General features: G+C 39.7%; 1 long non-coding RNA gene across 3 annotated transcripts in view; it reads right to left on the bottom strand.

The window, feature by feature from the left end:
- Window positions 1-13,887, bottom strand: part of LOC108504604 — a 162,105-nt gene that overhangs the window by 28,487 nt on the left and 119,731 nt on the right. The window contains exons 1-2 of one of the 3 annotated variants that reach the window (XR_001877184.1): window positions 710-1,191; window positions 270-564 (exon numbers count right to left, since the gene is read on the bottom strand). This is a non-coding gene — a long non-coding RNA (uncharacterized LOC108504604). Of the gene's footprint in view, window positions 1-269; window positions 687-709; window positions 1,192-13,887 lie in introns of those variants that run through there. The other 2 variants (XR_001877183.1, XR_001877182.1) reach the window with 2 other exon arrangements.

Consider the following 13,887-nt stretch of genomic DNA (forward strand, 5'->3'; position numbering starts at 1 on the left):
GAGGGCAAATGACAGCACAGGTGGGCACACACACACACACACACACACACACACACACTGTCACAAAGCAAGGGAGAAAGACAGAAATGATCTTACATAGCTGCTGCAGTAATCAGGACACTTGCTGCTGGAAACAACCATACAAACAAACATTCTTTTGTTACCTTTCTACATTTTTTTCAATTTTCATTTCACTATTGCTATTATTTTATACCTCTTCACTGTATCAGAAAGATGGTTATTATTAAAAAGAAGGAAAAAGGCCTTACCATGCAGTGCATCAGGAAGAGATGAGAAGCACAGAGCATGCTGCAGAGATTAAGCTCAGCATGGCATTCAGATATCCTTTGGAACTGAAGAAAATTGTCCAACCCATTCTTCCTAACAAAGCGGACAAGTTTTCTCTAGGCTTGAATTTTTCACCAGAAGTCAGATCCTTATAGTGCATTATATTTTCTTCTTCAGGAGATATATTTCCTCCAGTTAAGTTTCAGCTCCGTAATGCCATTTCCAATCAGCTCTAAGAAGTTCTTCATTCCCAGATTCGTGGTGTCATCAGAGGGACTCCAAAGAAAATTAAAGAAAGAAAGAAAAAAAGAAAATAATACCTTACCAAAGCCCTGAAATTACTATGCTGAAAATGAGAAAATATGAAAAAACCACAACACCCCCTCAATTGTTCTAAGTGTTTCACAACAATTAATACTACCTCTTTGGTCTCATATATCCAGTGCTGATGATTTGTAATAAATGGAGAGGCAAAAACTTTCCCAATTCACACATGATGCATTTTCATTGCTGCTGCTCAACTGTGTACTACCAAACAACCCTTTTCATCCTGAGACATCTTTTAAACTATCTGACAAAAACATCAGCCAGCCCCTTCCCTTCCCAAAGAACATAAATATTAGAATTTCTAGAAAAGTATTGGAGGTTTGACAAATAACCCAAAAATACAAATCAAATCTAAAACCAAAACCCTCAAAGCAGAAGGTTTCTTGAGCAAGACAGTACTTTGCCTGAAGGATTTGGGGACACGCGCACTAAGTATCATAGGGAAGGAGAGAGGGGAAAAGAATGATGGCTAATGGAGTGTTTGGAGAAGACGGGGTGGGACCAAATGGGTGTCAGATGGGAGTGGGATCCTGAGTCACCCTCAGCCTCCTGCCTGCTCGCTGACAGCAGCTCGGGCTTCCCCTGCACTTTCTGCAAAGCATATTAATTGATTCTGGTTGCTGAGCAACTAACTCTGGGGAACCACATTGACGGCTCCGGCTCCAGCACAGCTTCAGCAGCAGCAGCAGGGAGAGGGGATTGTCTCCTCCGCCTCTCTCCTCCTCCCAGGATCGGTCAGCCTACCCAGGATGTCCTTAGCTGCCCTGCAGGGAAGCTTTGCAAGGAAAAGGAAAAAGCCCCCACTAGGGCAGCAGAGAGAGGGGGTGGGATGCTCCCCCAGTCTGCGCGGCACCGGCAGGACTCAGGCGAGCAGCCCTCCTTCACGCTGACAGCACCGCTGCAGCCCCGGGGGGCATCTCCCCGCTGCCGCCCTGCAGGGGGTGCCCGGGCCAGGGGGGCCGGTGTAGCCAAGGGAAACCCAAACAGGTATGTCGAAAGGTAGGTGAGCCAGGGTGGTGCAGCTTCTGTCTGAAAAGCAAACATCATCTGCAAAGATGTTAAAATGACAAGAAAGTTCCACGGTTATAGTAGAATCATAAAGTATCCTATTCTGGAAGGGACCCACAAAGATGATCAAAGTCCACCTCCTGACCCTGCATAGGACAGCCCCAAGAATCACACCATATGCCCGAGTGTTGTCTAAATGCTTCCTGAACTCTGTCAGGCTTGGTGCTGTGACCACTTCCCTGGGGAGCCTGTTCCAGAGCTCAACCACCCTCTGGGTGAATCCAACCTAAACCTCCCCTGACACATTCTCCTGGATCCTATGTGAGTTTCCAGTTGCAGCTGTGGTCACTTATGTTCTGTCCCTGCAATAACAGAAATTGTATTGCTTATTCCTTACCTCTTTATCCTGTTGCACTTCAGACAGAGCAGACACTTGTCTGGTTGAAAGGGCGCACACTAAACCAGAGCCACCATCAAGAGGAATTGCCCAGGTGTCTTTGACAGATACTGAAAAATGGAGCTCTCTGACATAACCTTTTAATTGCTTTAACTGATGTGTGTAAGTTCCACGTAAAAGAGAAGCAGCAATGAGGCCATTTAGTTTCGGCCCATAAATGAAGTAACTAGAGCTGGCTTAAAGGGGTTTCTCCTAGAGCACCCCGACTGATGGCCCCACAGGAGTGACACAGAGGATTTCTGCAAGGTTGACACCGAGGGTATGGATTCTGAACAGGGCTGGACCTCTGCAATTTGTGGCAGGGCTTCTGCTGACTTCTGTGGCTCTAGAGTCTGAAGGAAATACCCAAAACACCACAGTGTCTGAAACATGACGTTTCTCTTGCGCTGTTGTTCTGTATAAATCCTTAGTCAGATCATGGCATTTTTTCAGCACTGACTAAGCTGTCTTTCCATTGCACAGGTAAGATGTAAGAAATAAAAAGACCTAAAGATTTCTCTCCCCGTGACCTGGCAGTAAGTGCAATATCAGATCTTGGCCAAACTGCTCAAGCATGATTACTGTCAAAGACCTGAGCTAGATCAGCTCTTTATTCTGTTATAGTGATAGGACAAGTTAAAGGGCAAGGCCCTGAGAACTGCCTTAGCTTGCAGTCACACAGCAGAATTATCTAATTCTCCCCTTGAAGAACTCCAACCTGTATCTCATAAGCCCTATCTAAATGGCAAACACCAGGTCTTTGTGAAAAGGGGACAGGTTATCTTTAGGAAGACAGTAACTTTTCTGACAGTAGCTTAGCTGCACCACACTCTGCTTTCATGCTTTATAAAGGAAGATCTACAGTTTAGCCTCATTTTCTTAGCAAAGCCAGATGCTTCACATATATTCAAAGCTCAGGAAGGACCATTAGATCCTGTTAGCAGAGCTGCTCTGTGAAACAGATTGCAGAACATATTCAGTTCATCCAATATGTTTATTGATATGAACATATACTGGGAATTCCTAATCCCCCAAATACAACATACAGAGAAATATGGGAACTTTTAGACTGAGGGAACAAAGAGAGGTGGAGAGATTTCCTAAATACTTACAAAGGAATTACTAAGTCTACATGAACTTATTTCACCATACACATAGTAAAGAAAGATTTGTTTTAGCATGATAAGCTGTAGTTTTTTTATCTTTTCCACTATTACTCCTTTACATTCTTGCCGGTGCTTGTTTTTATACCCAACAGTACAATCTTTAAAAGAGTGACAACAAAGTATTAATATTTTAATGTGCTTTTTTTGTACTTTATTTTTTACAAGGCAGAATACTAAACAGTATTGAAGCTCTCTGTAGTGGAGGAAATATCATTAAAAGTGCTAGGGAAGGGAGTTGAAGGGCAAAGCAATAAAACAAAACAACCACAGAAAGAAAGCAAGTAACCAACAGGTTATTTCAGAATGAAAGCAAACTAGCATGTAAGAAGGAGCTATCAGATTATTAAAAATATTTTAGGAGAGGTAAGTTTGGAGATGTCAAAATTTGAGCAGCTTTTTACTTTTTTTTTTTTTTGAAAATTCAAAGCTGCTTAGATAAAATTCAGTCTCTTACAGAAAACAAGTTCAGTATCTCCCTTTCACTTATACAAGACTTGAATTTAATCTCATATAAATGCTTTTTATTATGCATTGAAAAGGCTGACTAATGCACTCATTCCATTCCTATTCCATTTTCTATTTATCTTTTCCCACCTTTATGTCCTTTCAATAGTAGCATTATCCTCTCTGAGAAAATGAGTGTCCTGTGAGCCTAAGGACCAGAGCAAGCTAGGACCCAGTCACCTTTGTTCCTTAGCCCTAGTGTTTGGTACAGCTGGTGTCCCATGAAAACCATGTTGGTTAGTGCAGCTCAATCAGGCAGGCAGCATTCCTCCATGTTCCAGCCCTCCAGCCAGATAGGCCCCATATACTACCAGACCCTGGGCATCAAAACAACAGGGATGTGCAACCAGCCATGGCAACCGGTTGGGCAGAAGCCCATTTCAGATCTTAGACTGCCTCCTCTGTATTGCTGAGATCCGATAGCAAGATAAAGCCCCCAGACAAATGGGAAGAAAAAAGACCCCTCTGTCAATACGTTCTAGTCCAGAGTGTAGGGGAGGGCCAAGTGGAAGGATGACACTTGAAGAAGGCAAGTGAGTGCTGTAGCAAGCACGAAGTGGTGGCCCAGGCCAGGGAAACAGTGCCTTTCTCTGGCCGTGAGTGCATGCCTGTGCCACAGGGATGGAGGGCAGTCAGGATGGGTGGGCTCCCTACTCTGCTGAGCAATTACTCTACACTAGCCTGATGCAGAGCAGAGGCCCCTGGGGACTTGGAAGAGACTGTCAGACTTTAAGAAGCTGAAGCAGAAAAATCTCCCAGGAATCTCCCTGCAAAAGTCAGGAGCAGGGAAGATAAGGGAACTTGAAGCAGAGGTGGACCAGCATTATTCCTTGTGTGTTCAGACCACCTCAGGAGCCCCGCTGTCATCAGGAGATGCCTTCCCACAGGGCAGCACAGAGGCCACTGTGAGGACTGTGAACTGAGTGACATGGGACACCTTCTCCCCAGTTCACATGGCTGCCTGCCCCAGTACAGCCTGGACACCAGAAGTAAGTGAAACAACTTGTTCACCAAAACAAGCCTTCATCACAACCGTAGTTTAATACTACGAAGACCATCACTTTACTCCTTGCAAGCCACACCTTTTCCAGTATCTGTGATTTGAGAAGTGAATTAGATTTTTGAAAGTAGTATTGTATGTAAAGGATACAGTATAAATGCAAAGATGTGCCCAGATTATGAAAATTCTTTAACATATGAAATTAAAGGTATAATTCAATTATGAACCAATTTTTGATTAAAAACTTGTGAAAATGATTTACAAATATATTTTCTGGGTACATTTCTCACTTTGACCCTTCAATATCCTGTGTCTCAATTACTATTCAGTCAATTACAACACAAACAACTGAATTGATTTCTTGCTGTTTTAGTTTAAATGCCATAATACATGCAGGAGAGTCTGAGCTTCAGTGAGGGCATTTCCAGATCATCACCACTTAATTGAAAAATCTAACCATAAGCAATAGACCTTAATACAAAAAAAGTATCCCAAGCATGACAGAGGATGTACATGTAGTTCTATCTATTTGCAGTATATTTAGCATCCCTAAAAACTATTTCTAACATATTTTAAATAAAGTATTACTGTAATATTTATTTTCAATATTCTATATGGCAACTGGTCTCATTCCTTTCTAGTTTCCATCAGTGCAAATTAGACTAGAATACCACAGTTGTCAAAAACTCGCAACAGTAAGAAAATAGTGCATGGTAAATAAATGGTAAGCAAAGCTAGTAAAATGGAAAACATTTCAGATTTGTTGTTCTCTTTCTTTTAAAATAAATTCTGCTTTACTACAACTTAACCACCAACTGACTAGAGAGTGATAAAAGGTTACAGCTTGTGTTTGATAATTTTGGGGTTTGTTCATATTTTCATAAGTTAGTCTGAAATAACTATTAGTGGATATGATTGGAATTTCATTTATAGAAAAGTAAACCTCCTACATTCACTGGTTTCAATGAAATCACCCTTAATTTACGTCCGTGTAGCCAGTACAATTGATTGCAGTACTAATTGTCCATTGCAGAGTTAGCTTCAGTTTAAATTTGTTATGTACAGGTAATGTAGCACTGCTTTCTGACATCATTCTAATGCTAAAAATAGCATTTAAATATATCTACATCAAAAATGGATAGTAGCACAGCCATTTGCACTGCAGAAGATGCATACACTAAGTATTTTTCTTCTTCAGGAAAAGAAAACCTGATTTGAAATTAACTTCTCAGCACACAAAAGAAATATAAATGCATAATCTCAACTGATTTAAAAATTGATATCTTGACCTAAACTTCCATTTTGTATAAGCAATGTGCAGTGGCAGTTGCATTTTTGGGGGGAGTCATTGATACTGAACACAAGTGACATTTCAAAACATATGGTTTTATCCTACTTCTCTGACCTAGGTAGAAAAACACTCCCTGATTTCTATGTGAAGAGGGCTGAGCTCTTAGTCTTAGGGGACTACTACAATTTCAGACAGAAACTGCTTAGCCTATTGCACCAAATAGAGGCAGACTTGCACCTCTAATGCTGCTTAAATAGACTAGTTCCTTTCGTACATAGAACCACTCCAGAAGACAGGTACTATTTTCTGAGAGGCAGTGATGTGTTTGCAGTGTCTGTATTGGAACTGGAATCTCATTAGAAAAACAGTAATCTTGCTGTACAGCCGTGTAGTAAGATAGGACATACAACGCATGAATTCATTGAATCCCAGGGGTGATCATCTGCCTGAAATTCTTTTCTAGATAAACATGTTCACACGTGGTAAAAAAGCTCTCAAGCAGCAACAGTTATTACTGCTGAATAAATATTCACATTATTTCTCAACAGGCAATATACCCACTGGGCAAAAAATTATAGTATGCTAATGAAGGATTAGACAGACTTGGGCTAAATTAGTCCTACTACAGTTCTGTTAAGCTCCTAGGTGTGTATTACATGACATTACTATTTAATACCATAGAACAAAAATTTCCCTCTCTCCCCTCATTTTTTTTCTTCTTTTTTTTTTGTCCCCTTTCTTCTCTTTTTTTTTTCTTTCTTTTTCATAGAAAAGGTGGAGAATTCCTTTCCTGGTTTAACTGCCAAGCATTAAGAAAAGTAATGTAACCTGAATATTCCAATGATTCACACCTAGGCCTTTTAATTACTGCATCATACACAGGATGCTGCTAGAATGAATATTGCACAGCAGCCAAAATAGTCCTAAGCATTATTCAGTACTCCAAAATGCAGAGTATGGGTGTTGCCATGATACTGCACGGTACTCGAAGAAACACGCTTTGAGGAATTTGACAGAAGCCAGATTTAAGTAACTGCTGGCATTTCTATTCTGAGTATAGCTGATCTCCAGAATACCAGTATTCTGACTGGTAAAACCTTTCAAATGCCTGTTTAGTCTTTGGTTCACAAGAGATTCATCAGCCAGTTTGGTTTTCTTTTTGCCACTAGCACAGGTACCTTTGTAAGCATCTTTCTGGTGAAAGTCCCTGGGAATAACTCAGAAAGTCCCTGAAGATCGACAGAGAATGCCCCTTAGCTGAGGGGAAGAAAACTCCAGCCATCCTCTGCCAGGCTTTTTTAAATCCTTCTGAAATACTCACTCTGTTGATTATATTTTGAAAGCTTTACTGGTGAATAAAGCTTCCTCAGATTCCTCAGAGCCAAATGATAACAGCAAAATATACAAATATATATCCACAGCGTACTCTGAGGTATCGTCTTTCAAAAAAACCCCAGCAAAACAAGACAAATCAAACCCAGCCCGAACATGTTAACTCTTTATGATATATCTATTTCTTAAATATCTCAATTGCTTTTAGGCTTTTCCTTGGTGCTGGTCTCTAATTAATTAATCACAGTGTTTGCACATCTTGAATGCTTTGTTTTAATGTCTCACTCCCTTCTGTGGATTTCTCTGCTGTGAGATTTTAATGAGAGCCATTTCTCATGTTTTTATGCAGAATTACTATACAGAGGAGAAAGTGATAATAACTCAGTCTTCTGTTAATTACACTTCTAATTATTCTTAGAAGTTTATTTATAATCATGTCTGCCAGCAGGATTTGTTTCAATTATCATAGCCAGATTGGAAATGGAGCTTAAATTAATTCTTTCTGTAAACAACCATATTTTAAAACAAGCAAGCAAGAAGTATTAATATTTATTTTTTTTAACTCAAAATGCTCCATTCTCTGATCGCTATTCTTGTAAACAAAAATCTTAGAGAATCATGTAAAATCTTTGTCCTTCAATAACTAATAATGCATAAGCTAGCAAATGTTCTCAGAGGACACAAAAAAACTTAATTAAGACCAAACCTATTTATGGTTAAAGGGTCTTTTTTTTTTTCTAAATGGTAATCAGTGCTTTTATGTTAAAAGTCTTCAAATAGAAAGCCTCACCTCTAGAGGCACAGCAGTGCCATTACTCAAAGAGAATAAGTGTTCTTTCAAGGGTGAAAGGGAAAGAAATATCTATTTTTGATGCTGTTAGATTCCCACTTGCAAGCCAGGAAACCCCTTGTTTACCACAGTGTTTCTACAGTAATGCAGACCTCATCTGATAAGTAAGCTGCCAAAAGATCTCAGTTCAGGAAATCATGTTTTCAGGGAAAAACTGATCAACAAAAATCTTTAGAAAGTACAATCCTATACACGTTATTTCATTTATCATATGGATTAACGTTGTTTTAACAAGAAGAATCAATCCAGAAGTAATTATAGGAGGACAAAAGCAGTTATTTCACTATGCACAGATGATTGACATACACATCCTCTTCCAATAGTATATAAATGTATAAAAGTTGTATACATTAGGGATTAATTTCGAGTGAGATCCAGATCTCAGCTATGGAAAGAAATAATAGTTATTGTATAGGTAGAAGGTTTGTAACCTGACAGATAGAAAATGACTATGTGCAATAGTGCATGTTTAAAATTTAAGAAATACAGTTTGCCTTCATATCAAACACATTTCCCTTTGACACAAGCCCCCTGCAAGCCCCTTCCCCCTCACCAAAACAAACGGTGGAAGAGAAGCCTGTGAGACTTACCTGTTTGCCTTACAAGAGATGAAGTTTTTAAGCATCAAAGTTCTCGTGACAGTCAGCCGCTAGCACTTAGCTTACGTGAAAATAATTACATTCTCCCATCTTTTAGATTTCTTAGTAAGTGAAAGCTAGAGATGGATGCCAGCAGCCTTGTTAAAATATCACTGTAATCCGTTCAAGCTCTGGAGATCGCTCAGAAAACCAAGTCATAAACATGCAGTGTCTATAGCTTCACAAGCAGCTCAGCATTATCCAGGTGTGTACCCATCTTCCTTTTCCAATACTGTACTTTAGAGAGCACTCTACCTATCTTCATTTGAGTAGAAAGAACACAGTTGTTGAAAGTAAATTCTATGTGAACAGAAGTGTTCTACATTTTTAGGTTTTCTCACATCAAATAGTTATTATTTTAGGAGACACCCTTTCTGTTTTTTGGTTGTTGCTGTTTCCTCGTAAATCAAAAAAGGAAAAAAAAAAGCTTCAAATAGAGAAGCAAGAAGCAAAGAAAAGGATATAGCAGTTCAAGAAGCAGCAGGCAAGGATGGGTGTCTTGTGATTGCTTTGAGTTAATACTCCTCAGGGGGAGATGAAAAAAGCACAAATACAGCAAAATCTGTCTTACAGAGTAAAAATCTGTTGTATAAGCCAGTCTCTGGCAAAGTAAAACAGCATGTGCATTTACTCCATTAATTTGTAGCATGCCAGAGTGCAAAGGAAATTAGAAGCTTTCTGTTTATTAGTAGCAAACAGGTAGGAAGGAGGAAAGAAAAATCAGGATATGTAACTAGTGTAATTGTTTCTGCTCTCCTGAGAAACGTATCAGATCTATCGAAGCTGTGTGTGTGAAAGCAGTATTTATCAGCACCACAGAACGTTTTATCATTGCCAGTATTTTCTGGAGCATATGTGGAAGGTGCACATTTAATAATGCTGCATCACCTAGATGCTAATAGCATGTTTGTGACTGCTCTTTCTATAGCTTAAACATGCCTCTACACTCTCTGGAAAATATGACTTTGAAAGCTGTTACAAGAATCATAAGTGCTGAACACTTTGGAGTAACTGACCCAATTACTGGCACCAAGCAATGAGAACTTCAGCCTAACAACCTTAATTCAAATCCCACTAAAGCCCATGAAAGTAGATTTTGAGAGGCTGTGAATAAGGACCTTTGCCAGCTGGCTCCTGTGTCCCTGGGCATCATAACACAGCTAAATCACAAAGTCACCAAAAACAACTTGGAAGGAGCTGGTTGAAACCCTGCTCTGACCTGAAGCTCTCCTGGATGTAACAGGAGGATGCTGGGTCTGAATTTGCTCGCATAATGTATGCAGCACAAACACATGCCTGTTCCCTTCAAGGCCAAAATGAAAACAGTCCATTTATTTGTATGATGAGTCCAGTCACAGGCCAAAATGCCACTGAGCCAAATGCTATTCAAGCATAAAACAAAGAAACTCCTCAGCTGCATGAATTTACTGTCCAGCTGTCACCTTTCATACTTTCCACACATACATCCCACCTGCAGTGCCACCAAATCTTGCAGAGCGCGGGGTTCTTGACTTTAAAGCTTTCTAGTTATTAACCCTGCCATACTTTGGGTCATTTGCCCCCAGAGCAGAGTTTGATCTAGCCCTTTCCAATCAGTGAAAACATCACATTTTGAAAAAAAAATTAACCCCAATTTCCATTACTCCAGTTATTAGAGTGGCTGAAGTCAATGAGCATCTCAGCGATACACTGAAAATATGAAAAATGGAAAAAAAAAACCCAGGGCCATGTTTCATATTCAAGCTTTGAGGAATTGCACATGCTAGAAGCAGCAAATCCCACATCCTTGGCACAGAACAAATCACTGATAGCTCAGGGCTTTGCCTCAAAATACTGCAGCACTTACTTTGCATATTCCCTTCTTTGCTATATTCACAATTCTGCATTTTGCTGCAATGCAAGTATCCTAAGCTTATATGTTCATGGAAAACCCCTGTCCCTTTGAGGAAGCTTTGGCTGCTGATCTGTTTGTAGGGGAAGCATTTGCTCATATGTTCCTAAGCATTAGATATGCTGCCAACTCCCTTTCTGTATCTGATGCCCAGGCGGAAGGCAAATACTCTTTCTAGATGCACAGCAACCCCATTGCCCCTGGAACAACCACAGATAGGAAGCTGAGAACACAGATTTTTTGGCATTGCAGAGAAAATCCCAGCCTGCCACTCAGTCCAGCAACTTTCAGTGACATCTTGAGTTGTTCCAACTCCATTCAGACCCCTCTAGACCCCTATGAAATTTTTCTCTTCCTTGTTCACTCCTCAATTTTGTTGGGTGTTTGAGTCTTCCCACTGGCACAGGGCTGCTTTCCAGCCCAACCTTTGACAGAGAACCACATGCAGCACCCCTGCAAAAAAAAAGCAATAAAGCACTTGCACCATCTATTGCAGGATACATAAGCAAAGAGCACTTCCACCCAAAAAGAAGCTGCCACTGCCACTGATGCAGCATGCAGTGCTTTTTGCACACCAACATATATTTCCCACTATGGTAGCCTGAAACTGCAGACGAAGGGCTACTCTAGCATTGTCACTGCAATAAACTCTTTGGTGTTATGTGGCAGAAATCTCAATGCACAGCCTGTTTTCAGCTCACATTTGACTTCTAAATATGCTTGCAATACATTCTGTGTTTTTAGCATGCCCAGGGTCCATATTTTGGGTTACCAGCATGAGAAATCTTTGAAGAGGTGTGATGTTAATCAACTTTGGATAGACTGGCCCATTTTAACATTGGGCAGTCGGAGAAAAAAAATTAGAAAGACAGATATAAGATATCAGTAGCTTCTTCTAGAAACAGAGGTCAGTGGCCATGAAATTTGTCACTATCTTGTTAAGCATCAAGAACTTCAATATTTTGACACTACAAAGTGCACCTGCCTCTAGAAATTATTTTGAATGTCTGAATTATCCCTCTTCCATCAGATCCAATAATCCTTGTGTAAAAATATTTGCCTGATATTTTGTACAAAATACTTCCAGCACCCAAAGGTATATTTTGGGAATAGAGGTCAACGTGCGTGTGTCCCAAAGGTAGGATATTAATAACACTAGAGGATCTATAGTTTTCCATAAGACATGGCATTTCAGCTACTGACTGTAAAAAATTGAATCTGTTCCAAGGGTTGTTTTTACATAGGAAGGTGACACTATCCTTGCAGAGGGCTTATGGGTATTCCCTTCTCATCCTGGGAGAGTCTGAGTGTCCCAGGAAGGACTCTGAACATCTTCAGTGCCTTTTGAAGGTCAGAAGGAAATGAGTGAGGTATACAAGCCCCTCAAGGAGCCAGGATCCTAGCAAGCGTGATATAATGCTTCATTCTGTCATCTGGATTTTCTTCCATACTATTCTAGCATGAAAAAAGCCTTTGACAGACTGGGATCAATTAATTTTAGAATATGTGCATGTCCCTGAGCACTAAAGACCTCCAAATATACTTTTTTTGTATCTTGCTCACAGAGTTCTTACCAAAGCAATTCTCCCTATGCATCTTGGCAAGTTGTTTTCACTAAATAATATAGCCTGCACAATTTCCTTGGTGAAATATAACCAAATGGTAAAACAGTCTCAAGACCAAAACCAAAATACTAAAAAGCATAACTACTGAAAGTTAGCACTGTCTAGGGTACAGAGTCTTGTAAGAAGAAACAATAAACAAGAAACACAGGATAAACAGGAGTGGAAACTGGTGCATTTAACAATTACATTACTTTTATTTCTAACCAGAAACATAAATCCTGAGGCACTCTCTGCATATCCATATTCATATTGGGAACAAATTTATTGGTGCTTAAAGAACAAGTCCCTATACCTGGGAATGAGGAAGTTGAGTCTGCAGCTCAAGATTCAATTTGGGCTTAAGTTCAGCCATATTTTAAAATAACATTTTGTGATCACTTCTACTTGTATCAACAGCAGCAAGAAATGAAAGAACTGTATTTAATTTTGATTAAGATCAAACAGGTTTTTTTGTCACATTCAAAATCAGTTCTAACACTGCAGAGCTGGACTATCTCACATTCCCTGCAAAAGAGTAGAATGCTTATGTAAACGTCCATATCATTCCAACACATATGTGTTGATAAATAACTTTTTATTTACTGTCCTGTTCTCATTGTTCAAGTGCCCAAATATTTAAGCCAAGCTTGAGAAGGAGGCAGCATTTCTTTCATGGTCCAGAGACAGAAACCCCTTTATTAAAAGAAAATGACTCTAGTCTTTCAGCTGCTTTAAGAGAAGGTTACAACACATTCCTTGCAGAAATCATTCATGTGATGAATGGGGGAATACTATAATAGGCTGCCAGGATACACAGATATAATGCCACTTTTTTCCTTGGACTTTCATGAACACTGTAGGGTCCAAAAGTACATCACACTCTGAAGTGAGTCCATCAGCTCTTGAAAAAAAAATTCTAAACTTCTTGAGCACCCCTCAGCACCCTAAAAATAAAAGATAAATTACAAAATGGAGGTGAAACAGAAAGATGATAATTGAAGGCCAACTCAAGGATAAAAGTAGAAGTGGAAAGGCTTAGAGCAAGGATATTGGGGGGAAAATAGAGCTGTAGGAAGAGAGTTAGAGAGAACAGAGGTACAGGTTGAGGAGAAAAAGGTATGATAAGATTTAAACTCATGTAAAAAGAACGAAGGTGTGAAGCAAACAGTCTGGAATCCTGGCAGAATATTTGCCAAACTGCAGTTTGATCATGTCCTGAAATTAACTGCCTAGGTCAAATTCTCTTCTGATTTACTCTTTGGGAGCCAATCACTGGTAAGAATGGAAAAAAAAAGAAAGTGAGCATGATTTAATTTGATTGTCCATATTTTTAAATTGTTTTAGGCAATCTTTTTGCACTAAGATTTTACTAAGATTTCTTACTGAAAGCATTTCTTTCAGTTCTTCAATGTTTGCTACATGATGTATAGTGCCAGGCATCTGGAGAATCAAACTACTTTTTCACTGAGGACTGGGTCTAGTTCTTGTAATCAGAACTGGAGTGATTTCAATGCCATTCACAAATTAAAAGTCACCACCAACAAGCTGCCAA

Source organism: Lepidothrix coronata, unplaced genomic scaffold (assembly GCF_001604755.1).
Source record: "Lepidothrix coronata isolate B3197 unplaced genomic scaffold, Lepidothrix_coronata-1.0 Scaffold169, whole genome shotgun sequence".
Classification (NCBI taxonomy): Eukaryota; Metazoa; Chordata; class Aves; order Passeriformes; family Pipridae; genus Lepidothrix; species Lepidothrix coronata.